At 39.1% G+C, this 17,912-nt stretch overlaps 2 long non-coding RNA genes across 4 annotated transcripts in view; one reads left to right on the top strand and one right to left on the bottom strand.

Moving 5' to 3' along the window:
• The window catches only part of LOC136279272 (uncharacterized), a 154,875-nt gene extending 144,206 nt beyond the window's left edge, over window positions 1–10,669 (bottom strand). For 2 of the 3 annotated variants that reach the window (XR_010716795.1, XR_010716793.1), the window contains exons 1-2: window positions 10,063–10,669; window positions 2,856–2,979 (exon numbers count right to left, since the gene is read on the bottom strand). This is a non-coding gene — a long non-coding RNA (uncharacterized lncRNA). Of the gene's footprint in view, window positions 1–45; window positions 2,531–2,855; window positions 2,980–10,062 lie in introns of those variants that run through there. The other variant, XR_010716794.1, reaches the window with a different exon arrangement.
• Window positions 10,670–11,608: 939 nt separating this feature from the next.
• LOC136279121 (uncharacterized) lies at window positions 11,609–13,490 on the top strand. The gene is made up of 2 exons (XR_010716732.1): window positions 11,609–11,846; window positions 12,754–13,490. It is a non-coding gene; the product is annotated as an uncharacterized lncRNA (long non-coding RNA).
• Window positions 13,491–17,912: the final 4,422 nt, after the last annotated feature.

Raw genomic sequence — 17,912 nt, 5'->3', positions numbered from 1 at the left:
TTCATTTCGATCACAATCTGCACTTTGTCTGCTTTGAATGTGAAACCTCGTGTAGCCTCCTCATTTCCATTTAGACAGTACGCTTGTCCCAATTTCAACCTGGACACAACCGACTGGCACCTGTTACAGATACATGTCAAGTGCTTTCCTCACCCAGGAAAAGAGCCTCTCACGAAGTGCTTCAACTTCATCACCAGCTGAACAAAATCGTTGAAATTCTTGCCATACAGCAAAAGAAAAATTCTCGTACCCAATCTCAAGTCTCTGTTTTCGATGGTGACCGTCTCAAGTATGAACCCTATCAAACAACTTTCAGGTTCCGTGTTTCGCGAGAAGTCCACGCCTCACGAGAAGATCACGCGTATTCAAAGATACAATAGAGTAGTTTCTAACTTAGATTTCTCTCACTCAAGAAAGGAGAAGTTCATACGTAAATCACGCTTGAAGTCGCATCCAATGCTCTTTAAGTAACCCAGTAACAAATTTACGTGTTACTCATCAATTTCATTCTTTTTTTTTTCTTTCGTTCCTTGAATTCTAAACTTTTATGATTGTAAATTTCCGTTTCAATTTATCTACTTCTTCGATCATTTGACACTCGCCGCCAATTAAAGCGCGTGTAAATTTTACTTTGTGCACTTTTGTTTGAAAAGACTATACAGTTATGTCAATGTTTTTCATTCTAAATATAAAAGACCCGGAAAAAAGAAAAATGAGAATACAAATGACATGCTCAGAAATTTCAATTCGCTCTTACTTGTTACACTTATCATAATTTTACGTTCCAGTGTTACTAGTGTCACGCGCAGGCACCAACATAGGCCCTCCTGTAATTCGTGCTTGACTTTCGTATATGTAACCAGTGCAGAGCATCACATCGTGCACGAATCCCACGCTTATATTCTAATTTAAAAAAAAAGGTGTTATATTTCTTGACCACAGCCATCGATCTCACCTTAAATGGATCTTGTTCTTTCTCATTTACAGCACTTGCTTAATACTCACACAATTTTCGGACTGCCGGACCCTGTTTCTCACACTTTTGATCATGCCAATGTAACTCTCAATCTTTTAAGTGACTCACAACAAGAGCTCAAAGTACCGGACAATTTGATGCGACGAAATTAGCTTTTGAGTTGACAAAACGACAAAATTCGTTCGTTTTTTTGTTCTTGAACGGTCTAGTTTATGAAGGCCCGTTCTGGTTCCTTTAATTTAAATCATTATTGTTTTTTTTTTAAGTTATTCTTATTTCTTTTTAACTTACACTGCGAATTATTTTTCACCTGATTATGAATTATTTTTTACAAGTAGCACTTCAACGGGTAATTGTTTCCTTTTTTTCTTTGCTCTGGCACTGAGAATTATCTTTCGCGGTGTAGAGATTTATTCTTTATGGTTTTATGAATTAATTTTCAACATGTTGCGAATTCATTTTTGGTCTTACGATACATTGCGTGCCTGGCCCAAGTGTTGACTTCGCCACGGCGAAACACTGTCAGAGAAAGAAACGAAAGGGGTTTTAACCATTTTCTTACAAAATTTGGAAGGATTAGTCAGGCTAAGCTCACGTGATGAGGTTTTCTGAACCGAGGATTTAATCGAAGGGACTACACTGCGGCTAAAAGACCCGTAGACAAGTTTAAATCTTATTGTGGATAACATGGCTTCCTAAATGGACTATAGCCTAACAAAGCACGTACATCGTGTGAAGAGCTGTGCGCAATCTCTTTTAAGAATTTTTTTAAATTGAGTTTAACAACTGCATATGCTTCATTTTATTCAAGCCTGAACTAAGCCCTTACATCGTGTGAAGAGCTGTGTGCAATCTCTTCAAATACCTTTTTTTATATTGTTAAACAACTGCATCTGCTTCATTTTATTCACAACCAAGTCCAAGAGCAGACTGCGAAGAACCCAGAAGGAACAAATGGAATATTTGCCTTCTATACATTTTTCATGGGAAAAAAATTGTACAGCTGCTTCACATAAATGCATGTATCTACGGTTCAAAGAAGACGAAGGACATTTAGAGTATGTGACGATTTGAAAAATATTCAGACGTAAGTGAAAACGAGTTATATCAGATCTACAAAGAAACAATAACAGCTGATACGGATGTCAGTAATGGTGGATTTCTTACACCAAATTTTTTTTAGGAGAGGATTTATTGGAGTGTTGAGCAGTAGGGGATTGCGTGTTCACCGCTGGAGAGTAAGCAACTGTTTACAACGCTTACACCCCATAGGGGCAGCTTTAAGGTGGCAGTACGATGGGAATTCATAGTCGAAAGTACAGTGTTCCTACACCCAATTCACTGCGGCATTTTGACGCGGCTCACATGCTAATCAGATGAAAACTGATAGTCCATGTTTGTAAAGAAGGATTTTCATGTTCGGTTACTCTCTGCAAGTGCTGTGACAATAACAGGGCTGAAAGTGTATTGAGACTCTTTGAGGAGGGCACAAATACCATTGGTTTGCCATCAAGAGCACTTGCGTGAACCAAACGTTCCAGCGCTCGTTCATCTCTGCAATGTGTAGATTAGTGAACAACAACCAAGTGTATATATGCGTACATAATTCTATAGATTCTTAGCTTAGTTTTTTATCAATTCCCTTCAAACATGTACTAGAGTAATTTTAAACAATTTCTGTATTTATTGTAAAATATTAAGCAGTTCAGCCCTTTGGCTGTAATATGATATTTCAATAAACTATCTATCTATCTATCCATTTGATAATTTCTTGTGTAGTGTGTACTGATCATACCCATACTAAGAGTTGATACTTATAAAGTAAACTAAAGAAGAAAAGCATATAGAACACAATGGAGGTACATGAATAAAGTCATACCTGCACTTAGACCTGTATCTTTCTGAGATTTATCTCTTCACCACTTATGCCTGCTCTTTATTCAGGTGAGTCAAGCTGAGCTTATTGTGCAAAGTTTGTGCAGTTGCTTGTCCAATCTGATGTTCTGATGTTCATACAGGACATCATAAGTGTAAAAAGTATACTTTATTAATAACTGATGAGGTTCTTTTAATTTCTAAAATTTTTTTTTACTTATAAAGATTCTTGCTCTATTTAGTTAGATTTATATCAAAATGTCAGCTGTAGGTTTACAAACAAACCGCGATTTAAGATTTTAATAAAGAAAGAACGTAAAGAATGGTTTAAATATCTAAATATATATCCTTACGAAGTTAAGAGCCCACGACTGTAAGTGTCGAGAATCGCTGGCCAGGCTAAAAAAATCGAAAGTTCTGCTAATTTGCCTGGAAAACCCTTTTAGGGAGATATATTAAAAAAAAATATCTCAAAGTTTGAAAAATCAAATGTGTCCGAGAAAATGGGGAAAAACGAAAATTTGGTTTTTTACCTTATTAATTATGCAAAAAATACAGTAAAATTGACCAACTTTAGTGTGCTAGTACTGAAGGAGGATGTTTCGTAAGAAATCGGGGATGTTTTTACTTCAAAATGTAATTCATTTGATTATTATTTGTGGCGCTTTTAGGAGCTTTGGTTTAATTTTGAAATTCACATGATTTTTTTAACAAAGTACTCTCAAACACTTGTTGCAAAAAGCGAAAAATTGAGCGACTTCAAGCCTTCAAAACGTGTCTTGGTATGTGAGAAATCATGTCAAACTGCATGCTGGCACAAAGTTTGGTCCTTATACAAAAATAATATGAAATAAAAAATTTGGGTAATTCAGAAAAGTGCCGGCAAAATAAAAGAGTTTGCGACGCATTGTGGCTAAGGTCAGGAATTTGCATGATGCAAATCAGCTGTAGAAATCGTACTTGAGAACTACGAAGTAAACAAGATAGTTAAAGATGGTCAAAAAATTCTTTGATATGGAAATGATATGAAATTATACAATAAAAAATCCGTAGACATTGCTGAAGAGGGCTGTAAATTGATGTATAGATACGAATTTTTCTGTTAATTTGAATTGCAAAAGACTCTATTATTGTTGACTCGCTATTTCAACGATCCAAACGTGGCTGACTTTGTCGAATTGAAAGACTGTACTAGGGACGTTACAGCTCACTGGAAGAGTTATAACATTTTGACGGATGTTAAAAGCATCAACAACGAAAGGAAATTATTACTTACACGGGCAGGTTAGTAAAGATCGTTTTGATTTACAATTTTCGACTGCAAAATAAATGCATTTGGACTATTAATTTCTACAGAATTAATTTACTAATTAAGTTTTCTTTACCAGGGATTTTCATCGCACAGTAATGTCAGATACATATGACGCCGGTATGACCTAAACACAGAGACACGTACGGTACTCGCTGGCGAACAGGCAAGACTAGATGTTGCGTTCCAGCAGAAGTAGCGGGTCACAAGTCGACAACCTGTCGAGGTGATCATGAAATTGACAGAAAAAAATCTTGGTTCGTTTTCAAAGAAACTGGAATGCTCGTCCCAGTTGGGTCGCGTAAGTGCAGTCAAATCGTACACTGCTTTAGTAGGAGGAGAAATATGTAAATCTAATACACTCTTATTGTTTTGACACTCTTTTGACAAATAAAACGGACGCAATGTGCCCAAGAGGATGAGGAACGCCAACAAATGGCCAATATCGCAGACAATTAAGTCAGTGGTCTCTGTTCTTGCCTAAAGTATCGTTGGAAATTCTCCTTCGGAGCAAAATAGCCGACCGAAGAGTCATAGGGGTGGAACAGGGGGTCTCCTGCCGCGTTCCGTACGGGTATCTTGCATTCCCGGCTTCCGCCCCTTTTTTCTTGGCTTCCTTCCTTTATCCATTCTTCGATTGCCAAATATTTAAAAGCATTGTTACGTGATTTCAACAAATTTCTCCCGCTTCCCACCATTTTCTAACGCCCTCTTTCTGCCCTTTCCTCTCCCGCCACCTATTCTCCCGGGCGCTCACCCCGAGGTATCCCCTTGTAGGTTACGCTAAAGAACGAGTGAGCGTTAATGAGTAAGAAGGACTAAGAATAACACCATTTCTATCACCATGCAAATTTATCCTTGCCTAACTCTGTGTTTCTTTGATCCGTAGCTATTTGCAGGTAATGCAGGGATCATCTGGGTAAAATGATGGTGTCTACTTCTGCGGACTCAACAGAAACTGCCTTATCTTTGCCAACAGTTGTTGTTGAACCCGTGTCCGTACATAAAAGACAGGAAACGTTTTCATTGGTAATTGTCGTTTAAACAGATAGGCAGTCTATAGGTCTAATCGGTATCTTGTGTTAATTTGCGATCATTTAATTACTTTTCATATTTTTCCCTCCTCTAGGAAGCCGAGGCAAATAGTACAGAATATATGCGTGAGAATGTAGAACACTTTTCCATTGACGACAGCTACATTTTTGGGTCATCCGAAAACACAAGCACAACTAGCTCCGGTGAAGTGGTTCTTCGTGCCAACAAACCTTTATAGCGGATAGAGCAAAACGAAGGTACATACAACACACTAGAGATATCCTTGTCGCAGCGTTCGATCGGCACTCCAAGTTTCAAGGGCCGTCAATGATGAGCTTGGTGCAGAGGGTATAACGCTCCCATTCCAACGTCTTTACCTTGAGGCCATAGCAGAAACGTACAAAAATGTTGGCAGCTGGGACACGCGGAGACAAATCCTCTCAATTATGACTGCCACTGCAAGTTTTTCTACCAAACGAGAATTTATTCCCGGTCTGTCACAGTATAGATACACTGTGGCGAACTTACATCGCCTTCAACATGGAGTAGCGACGCCCGTTCCTGTACAGCCTTCAGCGAGGATACGGATAGACGAGGCCCAACTTGACCATTTTTTGCAGTTCATAACAAGCCCACATATTTTTCAAGATATGCCTTTTGGTCTAAAGAATTTACGCCTGTCCAAATGTAACGGTAACGTATTGGAAGTACCAAATGTGATTCGGTGTCTAATACCAGAGCGAATTGCTGTTCAATATGAGCAGTATTGCAAAGAAGTCGAGTTTACCCCTTTCAATAAAAGAACACCACTGTGTGTATTAGCTGCTTGTGGCACGACGGTTAGAAAGAGCTTCCAGGGACTGGACTATTTTGCAGCCGATGGAGCCTCTGCATTTGACAAGATGATTTCACTCCTAAATCAACCAAAAAGGCCTGGTTGAAGATACCACGGTAGGAAGATGGCAGGAAATGCTCAAGAACTCAAAACTTTACCTAAAGGCGGACTTCAAGATAAGATATTACCCAAAGAAATAATAGTCCAGTTTCGGGTTTGCTATGACCGCTGAATGAAAGAAGTGAAGAAGCCTTTTTTACAGGCTTAGCCTCCATCCGAAATTCCCAACGAGAAGAAGACCTGTTTGTTACTCTATCTATTGTGTATTTTTAAATTTAAAACACTTACTTGCCGGAATCTGTGAATATTCACTTTATGTGGAGGCTAACCTTTTATGAATGCGTCGGTAATGTCTGTATTGAGCGGTAACTTTAAATTCGAAAATGGAATATTGACAGGGTTTTTTGAAGTTCATTAAGTCTTTCATTAACTTTTTTTTTCTCCCTTTTATTGATTTCAGGGTGGGCTTTAACATCGCCTACATTTGTGATTTTCTCTACCCCAGCCCTAATTATCCATGCTACTTTTATAACTTTAGACTGCGAGAAATCTCTTGTTTTTCTTTGCCAAGTTACTGCACGCGAAAATCAAGCAAGCGAGCGGCGAAGCCGCGAGCTGCGATAAACGATAACGTCGTGGTTTGCAATCGCGCTGACTGAGATAAGAACTGGACAGATGAGAAAATGCAGACTGCAAGCACTCTATTATAACTTAGAAGCGTCAAGTCTTTCAAAAATTACAACTAATAGCAACAATTAGATTACATATTAGAAATGGGGGGTGGGGCGAGTGATTTAAGTTTTTGTTATTCTGCGTTTACATACTGAGAAATGATGGTATATCAATTGGTGCACGTTGATGATGAGGCTACCATAGCAGATCATGGTATGTCATATGCTTTGAGTGATCCGAGTGACAGCTGTTTTCAGCAGAAGCGCCAACATACCCATGGGGACCACCGTTTTCAATGTGAAGAGCTTGGTACTTTTCTAGATGAGATTCAAGTGGCTGTTGAGGAAGCTTCTTTTCACACGAAAAATGATCATGACGAAGCCACATACTTGGTAAAGCACAGCAGGGACATAATTCATCCCTGGAAGGCTCACCAGCTCCGTACAGTGAGGCAAGACCGGTCTAGATTAAAGATTCTCAGAGAGCTAGATAGTGGTTCAGTCTTTATTACCCAGGACTGGGCCATGAAATTTCTACCGCGCAAGTACCGTGAATCTCAGTCAGACTGGTTTGGTAAGCGCAGCATCTCTTGATCTATATGCGTTGTCGTGCGCCGCCAAGCTGACCAGTTTGAGTCACAAGGATTTGTACATATTATCCAGAACTGCACCCAAGGAAGTTCCGCTGTGGTCTCCATTATGGCGCATATCCTTAGAACTTCGAAATCAGAGCACCCAGAAATCAATCAAGCATTTTTTCGTCAAGACAACGCAGGGTGCTACCATAGCACTTATACTATATTGTCAGTGCCAACAATAGAATAAGAAGCAGGAATTCGCGTTTCTGTGATAGCCTTCTCAGATCCCCTGGGCGGAAAAGGGCCTGCTGATCGTATGGCTGCAACAATTAAAGGACACATAACACGATTCATAAACGAGGAGAACAATGTTACCAATGCGAAGGAAATGGGAAACACGATTCTATCCCATGGGGTCTACCTGGGATCCGTGTAGTGATGTTAGACAGTCTCGGGGAACTCGAAACTGCTCTCCCAACTCGACAGAAGATTAGTGGCATCAGTAAATAGAACAACTTCAGATTTTATCCCGGTGGAATGAGGGTGTGGCAGGCATTTGATATAGGCCCCGGCAAATGCATTTCTTTGGAAGGAACAAATGGTGAACCTTACGTTATATTCTCTATGCAGTTTCTAGCTATAATGTAGCATGATCTTTAGTTTTGAGACTGAAAAATTCAGCAAGGGAAAGCTGGAAATCAAGATCACTTGAAAACATCAAACCTGGCACCAGTTTTTGTTCTAAAAATTTATTTCAAGTTTTTTTTTATTTAGAACGCTATACTAGAAAAAAAAAAAACTTCTACTTCATTTAGGTAACAGTCCACAAGCTGCACCTAACGCTATTTTCGCAATGTGAAACCAACGAAATCTCGCTCTGGATAATGTTTAGGTGTGTTTGGTTTTATCTATCATGTTATTATTTTCCACAAAACGCCATTACCAAAATATTTCGGTTACTTTACCCTCGGAGAATTTAAAGAGATCGCCCTAAGGAGAAAACTAAAAAGAGCCTACTAAAACTTCCACAACGGATCACGCAGAAGAAGAGGACTATGGCCGTGAAGCGAAAGACCATGATCAAGTGTTTCAATGTCCAAAAGAGGGCCGCACGCGTAGTTTCCAACGGCACTCTTCTCTAGAAAAGCATCTCGCGTTCGGAACATGCGCAAAGACGATTGAAAGGGAGACACTTCTTGATGAAGCGAAGGTTAAATATGCTGCAAGACTCGAGGAAGGTTCAAGTTCCGTGCAAACTATTCCTCTACCTCCTGAAACGTGTCCTCGTAGCAGTGGGTGTGTAACACCGCCTGAAGGCTTCGCTTTAAAAGACGTAAAGAAAGCTTACTGGTTTAACAAAAAGCAACGAGAGTATCTGACTGTTAGATTTACCATCAGACAAGGAAGCGGCAGGAGGGTCTACGCGAAAATTGTTGCAACAGAAATGAGAAGAGCAAAGGGATTGAACGGGGAGCGCTTGCTCGGTGTCCCTGAGATTTTGACAACTCAACAAGTAGCTTCATTTTTTTCCAGAATGGCAGCAAAAGTGAAACAGCAGCAGCCCCCTGCGCACAAACTGTAACTGAGCAAGATCTGGTTGCTATGGAGGAAGAATTTTATTTGTCAAATGTTAAGGAGTCTATTTTTGAGCAGTTAAATGTAACTCATCCTATTCATTACCAACAGTACAACATCTGTTCCATGGTCGAGAATAACACACTCAAAAACCTCAAACTTACAATCTTAAAACTCCTTTGCGAGAGTTTCAATCTTGCATTACCACCTGGGGTTGTTCAGAGAAAAAGAAAAAAAACTTACATCGCTCTGCTCGAAGACCTTATTAGATGCTGCTCTTGCAGTGCAGTTTAAAAGGCAAATGGCAAAAGGCTGCTTCAAAAATTGAGTTTTCTATGAACGTTGATATAGAACGGGGGCCGTGTAGCATATTTTGGATCGGAGGAGCTATTGTAGTTCCCGCGTAGTGTGAGCTCATTGGCACCAACTTATATATGAGGGTCCTGGCGCCTCCCCTGGCAAATCTTGAAATCTTGAGCTTCTGAAATCACCGGAAACACGTTTTAATCCTAAGAAAAATTTGTCAATTTTTTTACCACAAAGATTAAAATAAATAATAATGATAATAATAAATTGTTCTTGGTGGGGCTACAGCCCATTCAACCCCATAGCTCCACGGTCCCCGTATTAAAGGCGCAAACCGGAAACGAAGAAGTCCCCTTCGAACCGCACTTGGCAGTCAGCCTGGAGTCAGATAGGATCAGACCGGCTAGATATTGTTTGATATAGACTCATAAAAGGATTTACACAAGTAATGCAAAACGATATATATAGGACTGGATGCTTTAGAATGGAGTTTTTACGAAAAAGGATCGTGTCCGCTTTACTCAGCATTTTCACCTTTGATCCAACGTGACAACTGTCACGCAATTGAAACATTTTGCTTTTCGTCAAGACAGTTACGAGAAATGAAACAAAAAACTCATTGGCTTAAAGACGAATTAAACACTATTAAATACTGGTCATTATTCTTGTAATTTTTATGTTGTAGCCGTCAAAAGAGCCCTTCCTACACCAGAACCGTTAGGCGGTACGATTTCTACAACTAACAATCAGGAGCTCATGGTCCCGTCTGCTCTCGATCGAGACATATTCAGTACTGCTATTCATCAAACCTCGCAGGGACTCGATAAATAAAAACCACTTACTTCCCGAGCCAGTTCTTTTGTCATTGATCATTGACCTAGGTCGCCATACAGTTCTTCAAAATCCGTCGTTCTCTATCCCAAAGACTCGCCAATTACAGGAAAGTGCATAAATAAAGTCAACTGCTCTCGATCGAATTGACTACTACAGAGTTCGAAGCGTCCTAATATCCTGTAAACTTGCCATTTCCTCCCATCAAAAAACTTCCCAACGTGCCAGAATATCCCTTATTTTCCATGTTAAGTAAGTGACGGGACGCCAAGTTGAAAACTATGACTGAAATAGTTAAACACGAGCAACGCTGATCTTCGAATCGTCGGCCATATTTGTTTATGCTCTTGGAGGGAAATAAATTAGTTGTCAGGTCCTTTTCGGAATAAAAATATGCCAGGCATTGAATGCAAATTCAGTAGTCTTAGCGCGAAAATTAAATTAAAGCAAATCAAAATTCTGACATCATGTCATCGCTCTGCCTCGAAAAATCCCAAAGATTTACTTGCAGGTCTTCTTTTCTTTTTCTTTTCATCAAATAGAAGATCTGCGGTGCTCAAATTGTATAAGTCATGGTACGAAACACTCTTCTTTGCAGATCGAGCCGTGATCGCCGCCGTGTTGAATTCTCGTGATATTCTATTGTTCCGGAGTGTAATACGATATACCGCTGATAATTGTTAGCGGGCTCGAAATGTCCTTGATTTCTGGCGATGTTGCAACAAGTGTTTGACAGCACTTTGTCAAAATTAAACCAAAGCTCCTTAAAATGCGACAAATAAAAATCAAATGAATTATATTTTGAAATAAAAACACCCCCTATTTCTTACGAATCATCCTCCTTCACTACTAGCACACTAAAGTTGGTCAATTTTACTGGATTTTTTGCATAATTAATAAGGTAAAAAACCAAATTTTCGTTTTTCCCCATTTTCTCGGACACATTTGAATTTTCAAACTTTGAAATAATTTTTTTGAACATATCTCCCTAAAAGGGTTTTCCAGGCAAATTATCAGAACTTACGATTTTTTTAGCCTGGCCAGCGATTCTCGATATTTACAGTCACGGCCTCTTCAAAACGTTTCCGTTTCATCTGAATAACAAAATAAACATGGCAATTGTCGGGAAAGTCCCGACTTTCTTTCATTGGTTTTGTCTTTTCACTTTCAAAAGCATGCGCTACGAAGTCAACAACTTGGTAAGTACGAGTAGAAATGTTTAATACGGGGGTACACAGCTTTCTATATCTACAAATAAATTTGTAACAGAAGACTTTTATTTTAAGTAACTTTGCATGAGTAACGTTTTAATGGAAAAGCCTCAAATAAATGCTGTTTTGTCAATGTGTATGTCCTGTGCCTATCCAGTCATGTGATGTTATGCAAAATCGCAACCATGAATAACACACATGTTAGGATATCCAAACACGTGTGTTTGGAAAACATTAACAGCCCACATTACAACATTAACAGCCCACTTATCTTTGTACTGAGTACTTTTACGCTTTGAACGTTCGAGCAAAGAAACTTCCTCTTTGCAACTTTTCGGCGGTCGAAACCACTAAAAGTACTCAGTACAAAAATAAGTGGGCTGTTGATGTTTTTCAAACACATGTGTAATTGTCGGGAAAGTCCCGACTTTCCTTCATTGTTTTTGTCTTTTCACTTTCAAAAGCATCCGCCACGAGGTCATCACCTCGGTAAGTACGAGTAGAAATGTTCAATACAGGGGTATACAGCTTTCTATACCTACAAAAAAATTAGTCACAGAAAAAGCCACGAAGTCTACATCTTGGTGAGTACGATTAATAATCTTTCATATCACACAGCTTTCCATCGCTCAAATGACTGAGTAACTCAAGAGAAATAATGCTTTTTTGGGAAGACCAAGCTATTTCGATCTTTATGTTTGCGCTCTGTAGTTACTTATCATTCGAATAACACGCGGCGAAAGAATTGCCAATGTAGTGATATACATTTAGAGCACCTTTTTCAAACCTTTGTGGCATTATATCCTCGTTCTTCATTCCTGCACTATGTAGTTATGTCACGTTACGAAAGAAATTCGTTCCAAAACGACTTTTATACCTTTGTGGCCTTTCACCCTCAACTCTATCCTCCTCAGTTAAGATTTCAAACCATCGCTCAATTTGAGGAAATGACGATCCAAAAAATAATATCAGACCTATCTAAATTATGACTGTCTATCCATGATATCATAAGATATTCGTTGTGATTCATTACGTGGTTTTTCAGTAGTAAGTAACCGTCAGGTTTCCCCAGATTTATATTGGTTCGACTGCGTTGTTACGGTGTTCCATGAATCCGCGTAAAATTCGTTGAAAGTTTGAAGATATTGTTCGTGCTATTCGTATTATGCCTGACTAAGGTAATATGTAACAATTAATCGCCGAAGGCGAAGTGAATTTTGCTTAATAATCCTGGAGACGAAGTCAAGGGGATTATTGTCCTATATGCGTGTATGAATTAAGCGTGGGGTAAATATTTGTTTAAGCAGAATTGCATGCTTAGCCGCGGGTGCTTTCAATTTCTTTGTGAATTCGTTCGGTTTGATTTGGAACTATTCTGTCCCAATTGTTTTGTTGAATCTTATCGAGATATTTAGCCAATCTCCCCTTGAATTGAACAAGTTTGTTTATTTCATTCAATCAGCAAAAACTTCATATCCCTCTTTTGAACAGTGATACGCCAAACTTAATGGCATCTTTTGCATTCTTCGGAATTGCATTTCCTTCGCTGCCCTGAGTGAAAAAGAGGGAGCCCAATACCTATCGGAGACTCACAGGATTCGTGTCATTCCTTCTTTGACGACACTCAGGATCAATCAAGGTTGATTGGCTGCTGCCATTGCCATGTGCAAGAAAGGAAGCGGATGTGGTCGGACGATTGGTAGGTGTTCCGCCTCTTGTAGACGAGAAAGCAACGAAACAGGCGGTACTTGAGTGGATAAGTTCAGTGAGCCTGATACATATTGCTGCCTATGGTAACGCCGAAAGGGGAGAAATTGCCCTTTCCCCATTCCTACTCCCAACAGTCGAAACACCATCCCACCACAGGAAGCTTACATGTTGACAATGGCCGATGTCTCACAAGTGAGAGTCAGAGCCAAACTGGTGGTACTTAGCTGCTGTCACAGTGGAAGTGGAGACATAAGAGCCGAGGGAGTTATAGGAATTGCCCGCGCGTTCTTAGGATCCGGAGCTCGCTCGGTGTTGGTTGCGCTGTGGGCCATTTCAGACTCAGCAACAGAGCAGCTGATGAATCGGTTCTACGAACACCTTGTTGAAGGAGAAAGTGCCAGTAAATCCCTTCATCAGGCTATGAAGTGGATGAGAAAAAACGGCTTGACTAACGTGTCTGAGTAGGCTTCGTTTACGCTGATTGGAGATGATGTGAGGCTCGAGTTTGACAAGCAAAGGTAAGACTCAGTCCGAAAAGATATTTCTAAATTTGAAGTTAAATTGGATGCGAAGGTGGCTATGGTTTACTGGTTCCTGTCTGTGGGCGGTGATCCTTTGTTACCTTGAGCATCAAGGCTACTATGACATCTATATCTATCTACCATCTATCTATCTATATCTATCTATCTATCTATTTATCTATCTATCTATCTATCTATATATATGCAGTTAGTTATATATATATATATATATAAATGAATGTGGAGGTAGAGTCTTCCTTAGCATTAAGTGCTCAATGCTGTGGTAGCAGAGCTAAGTATTCATAAGTAAAGGAATTAAAGAGGACGCATCGATTCTCTGTGACTCTGAGTTTCGCGCCTAAGCGCTCGTCAGACAGAACTTTATTCAATGAAGAACATACCTCCTTGTAGACAAATTAGATAAGAAGCTAATTAATTCACTAGTGTGATGATCTAATCTACATGTGAAATAAAGATTCTATAGAGCTATTGTTGGCGGCTTGTGAAATTTGCTAAGCAAAACTTATTCTCGTGGCGGCATTTAGAAATGAGTTCTGTTCTTTTGTTTAATTAAGACGGCTTCTTAGCTCTAACTAAATAAAGTTTTTCTGTGAGGCACAAGTGACACCGCTTGCTTTTGTTGCTGTAGACCGGGGCGATCGCTAAAATACTCCAGTTAATTGTAAAATTGGTGTTGTTGTCTTTGAGCGTCCAGATATGCTTTGATAGTTCCGTGCTGTTTGAATAGTTTCTGTTCCGAAAAGTTGTTGCGTGTAACGTTGTTTAAAAGTTCCTTCAGTTAGTCCACAGTAATTCTTTCCGGTTGTGTCATTTTCTGTTGTTACGTTGGCGTTGTAGACGACGCTTGAAGTGAGGCAGTTGTTTTTCAGAGGGCCGTGGTTTTTTTTTCTGCGGTTACAGTTGTTTTATGTGGAGGGTGTCTTGCTTGTCTCGAGGATTTTTCTGTTGTGTTTCTTAATTATGGTTTGTAGGTTGTCTGTGCAGCTATAACTAACTTTTATGTTGTTTTTGTTGAAAGTCTTGGTGTACCTGTGGCTTTCGGAAAATGTTTACTGACGAGGTTCAGAAACTCTCTGCCGATATTTGTTTGTACGTTCATGCTGTAGGGCGGATTAAACCAAATTATGTTTCTTTGTCTGTTCTTGCGGCTGTTCTGTACGGTGTGAGTTACAGGTTTCTTGTGTTAAGTGTAGGTTAATTTTTCGTCGTTTCCACATATCATATATAATTATATATCCATATATAATTATACATATATATATGAAGAGTTGCTACAGACGTTCTCTGGAGAAAACATAGAATCGCGAAGCTGCCTCTCTGTCAATCAGACACAGGTGTTAGCCATTTATATTTTTACATATTGTGCTTGGTATAATTGTGTTTGCTTTGTGTCTAAAATATTAGTTGAGTTAGTAATAACCGTTGTTTTTCACCTTTTGATACATATCAAACTCATGGGGTACAAATAGTCTTAACATGAATGTAGTGACCACGCCCACTTCAACACCCCACTCAAATCGAGTGTAATTTTCGAATGTTTTACCATCGTGCGGATTCTCTACGGAAAAAGCACTCAATGTACCTCTGAAATATTAAACTATAATATTGTGGCTTTCTATTTCGCTAATTTTCTAACTTGAAGGTAAAGTTTTTCCCTCGTCATTTTTACCTTTTCTCCGAGCGGTTGCGTGAAATTAACAAGGCGTTTTTGATCAAAACACGACCGAGCGAAGGGTCTCAGGCGATATCTCTTTTACGCAGGCGCAAATTAAAAATGTACCGCCAGAATCAAAAAGAGGAACAAATTTCCTTTGCTTTGATATGTAAAGTGTCGAACAAAAAGCAGATTTACCTTCGTCAAATGGCGTTTCAAAACAGCTGTATCTTCCTCCTTTTGATTTTTCCTGTTTTGTAAGCGTGAAAGCAGTAGGAGAGGGATCGGGAAACTCAGAAAGCGCTTCGGGAATTAATCTGCCACCGTTTACTTACAAGATAAACAAGTAAGATTTGTGAAGTTCGTTGAAGTATGAAGTCTAAATAAATGCCTTTTTAAAGCTTGTTTGCTGGATTTTTCGTAAACTTCCCTGATTAATTTTTCGTTTCAGCTTACTAGTCTATACTATTTCAAAGCAATGTCAACACGAAGACGGAGAACCATGAGTCGGTCCTTTCAACAATCGTAAACAAAGTGTTTGAGCAATCAGGTATACGAGGTGTAATCAATAGCCGCATATAAGAAGTCTTCAGAAAGAAAGTATTCTGCCTTCAGAAAGCCGTCAAGAAAGCTAATAATCGTGGCGGAAGGCAATTAAACGGGCCCTCGGTATCGATTTAATATCATATCGATCTCAATATCATACAGTTTTGTATCTTTCTTCCGTGGATTCGCCTTTCTAACGAGGGTGTTGTTGAGAATTCATTGCAAAATCGCTTTGTGTTTTTTAATTTCCCTCTTTGACCTGTCCGCCATTTTGAAAATTCGTAACGGAGAGCATGCGCATTACCTGAGGTTAGTGGTTGCGTACACCTGGAACCGAGAAAAACAAATGTTCGTCGCACTGGGGAAAGAGTTTGATATGAAAAGGAGACCCCGACAGGGTGAATGATGAGAACTGCTCGAAGGGAACAAAGCTAAAAGTTTTTTAATAGACTTTTTAAATTAATAGAAAAAAGAAGAGAAAGTACTCTATCCGGTATTTCATTAAAATTAAAAAAAGAGCTATCCCAAATTAGGGAAGATCTAGTTCAATTTTTTGTGCTTTCTTTTCCAATATTCTCAGAAAGATGTATTGGTTACGTACTCAAGAATTTATTATTATTTTTTTTTACATAAAAATGATATTTCTGATATAAAAAGCGCAACACAATGTTCACGCACGTAAGGCTGTTAAGGAAAGAGAAATCAGTAAATTTAAAACGGTATTGGATTCATCAACATTCATCCCCATGCTCAGTTGTAATAAGGTATGGGAAAAATGACTGATCAGCGGGCTAAGCCAAGCTGGGACAAAAGTGTTCAAGATACGATACGACCAACGGGAATTTTTCAGGGGGGGAGGGTGGGCCGTTCACCTCTTCGTGGCTCCACTGAAAATTCAGCCAGAATGAATCATAATGTAGCAAAGACAGTAACAAAAAACTGTTTTGTTACTGCCTTGAAATTGTGAGTTTTGATTTGAGATTACTGTCAACAAGATCCGGTCAAATTTCCAAACTTTCATTTCATTTACTCTTTATTTAGAGAAAACACTGAAACTAAATTTTCTGGGGGAAAAAAAACTTTTTAAAACTTTTGTTCCATACTTTATAAGTTTTTCAGTAATATATAGTTTTTATGGTTTCTTTGAAAGTAGGGCGCGTAGAACGATTTTTCAAAATGTTTTTTTCCAAAATGTTTCCTTGTTTCCTTACATTTCGATGTTTACTGTGCATTTTGTTGCATATTTGTCGTCTTCACTTGAACTCTCTCGACGAGGCCGTACAGTTCATGATCATCAAGGCAGGCAAAGCGCTAGTTCCTCTTTTTCTTCCTTCTTGTTCCTCACTGAGGAGGGGGGACGGAAGCCAAACCCCAGATCAAAACTTAGCACATTTTTCTCCAATTCCGATATTTATCACTTATACTTGAAATTACTTTGCGAGTATTGAGAAAACTGTGAGTTTGAAATGTTTTCAAATTGCGCCGGTAAATATTAAAAGTGTGACGTCCCAACAAGCTGTGTTTACATACTCTCATCTAAACTAACCAGTTGACCTATGAGAGCGTGCGAACTATCTCAATTATTTAAGAACCATCACTAGTTACAAAAGTGTGACGTGCAAAACCGAATTACAGTCACTTGGCTTTTTTAGTAGTTTTGGCTTTGATCATGCAAATCACACCTGCTAGAAAATGAAAAGTTCACGAAGACAATGAGTCCATTATCACGCAAAGATAGCTTAGCGTTAAAAAAAAATAGACTTAGGTTGTACTGTGGTCGATCTTGTGATGAAAATCAAACCTTTCAAAGGGGTAAACACTGAAACCTGACATTTCCTGTTGAAAAAGAATAACATTTTTCATTTTTCATGTTCAATTACATCATGAGCGATAAAAGTGTGACGTACGAAACCAAAATACTGTGTACTTATTGATGGAGTGGTAGGGGCGCAGCGAGGTCCTTTCTTCATGACCCTGAGCTTAATATTTTCTTCACTGGCCCCACCAAATTCGGTCAATAAGCATTTTATCATATGACCACTAACTGTTAAAAATTTCAACCTAAATGGAACGCGATAGACGGGCATACGGGCACACAAGAAGTATGCAATTTAAAACTTTTCCCTTTATTTCGATAAGTCCAGGGGGGGGAGGGGAAGGGAATAACCTAAACACACGTGATCTGGATACCTAAAACA

The sequence above is a fragment of the Pocillopora verrucosa genome, chromosome 2 (genome assembly GCF_036669915.1).
Source record: "Pocillopora verrucosa isolate sample1 chromosome 2, ASM3666991v2, whole genome shotgun sequence".
Lineage (NCBI taxonomy): Eukaryota > Metazoa > Cnidaria > Anthozoa > Scleractinia > Pocilloporidae > Pocillopora > Pocillopora verrucosa.
Note: the sequence above shows the minus strand (reverse complement) of the source record. Positions and strands in the feature narration are given on the sequence as shown.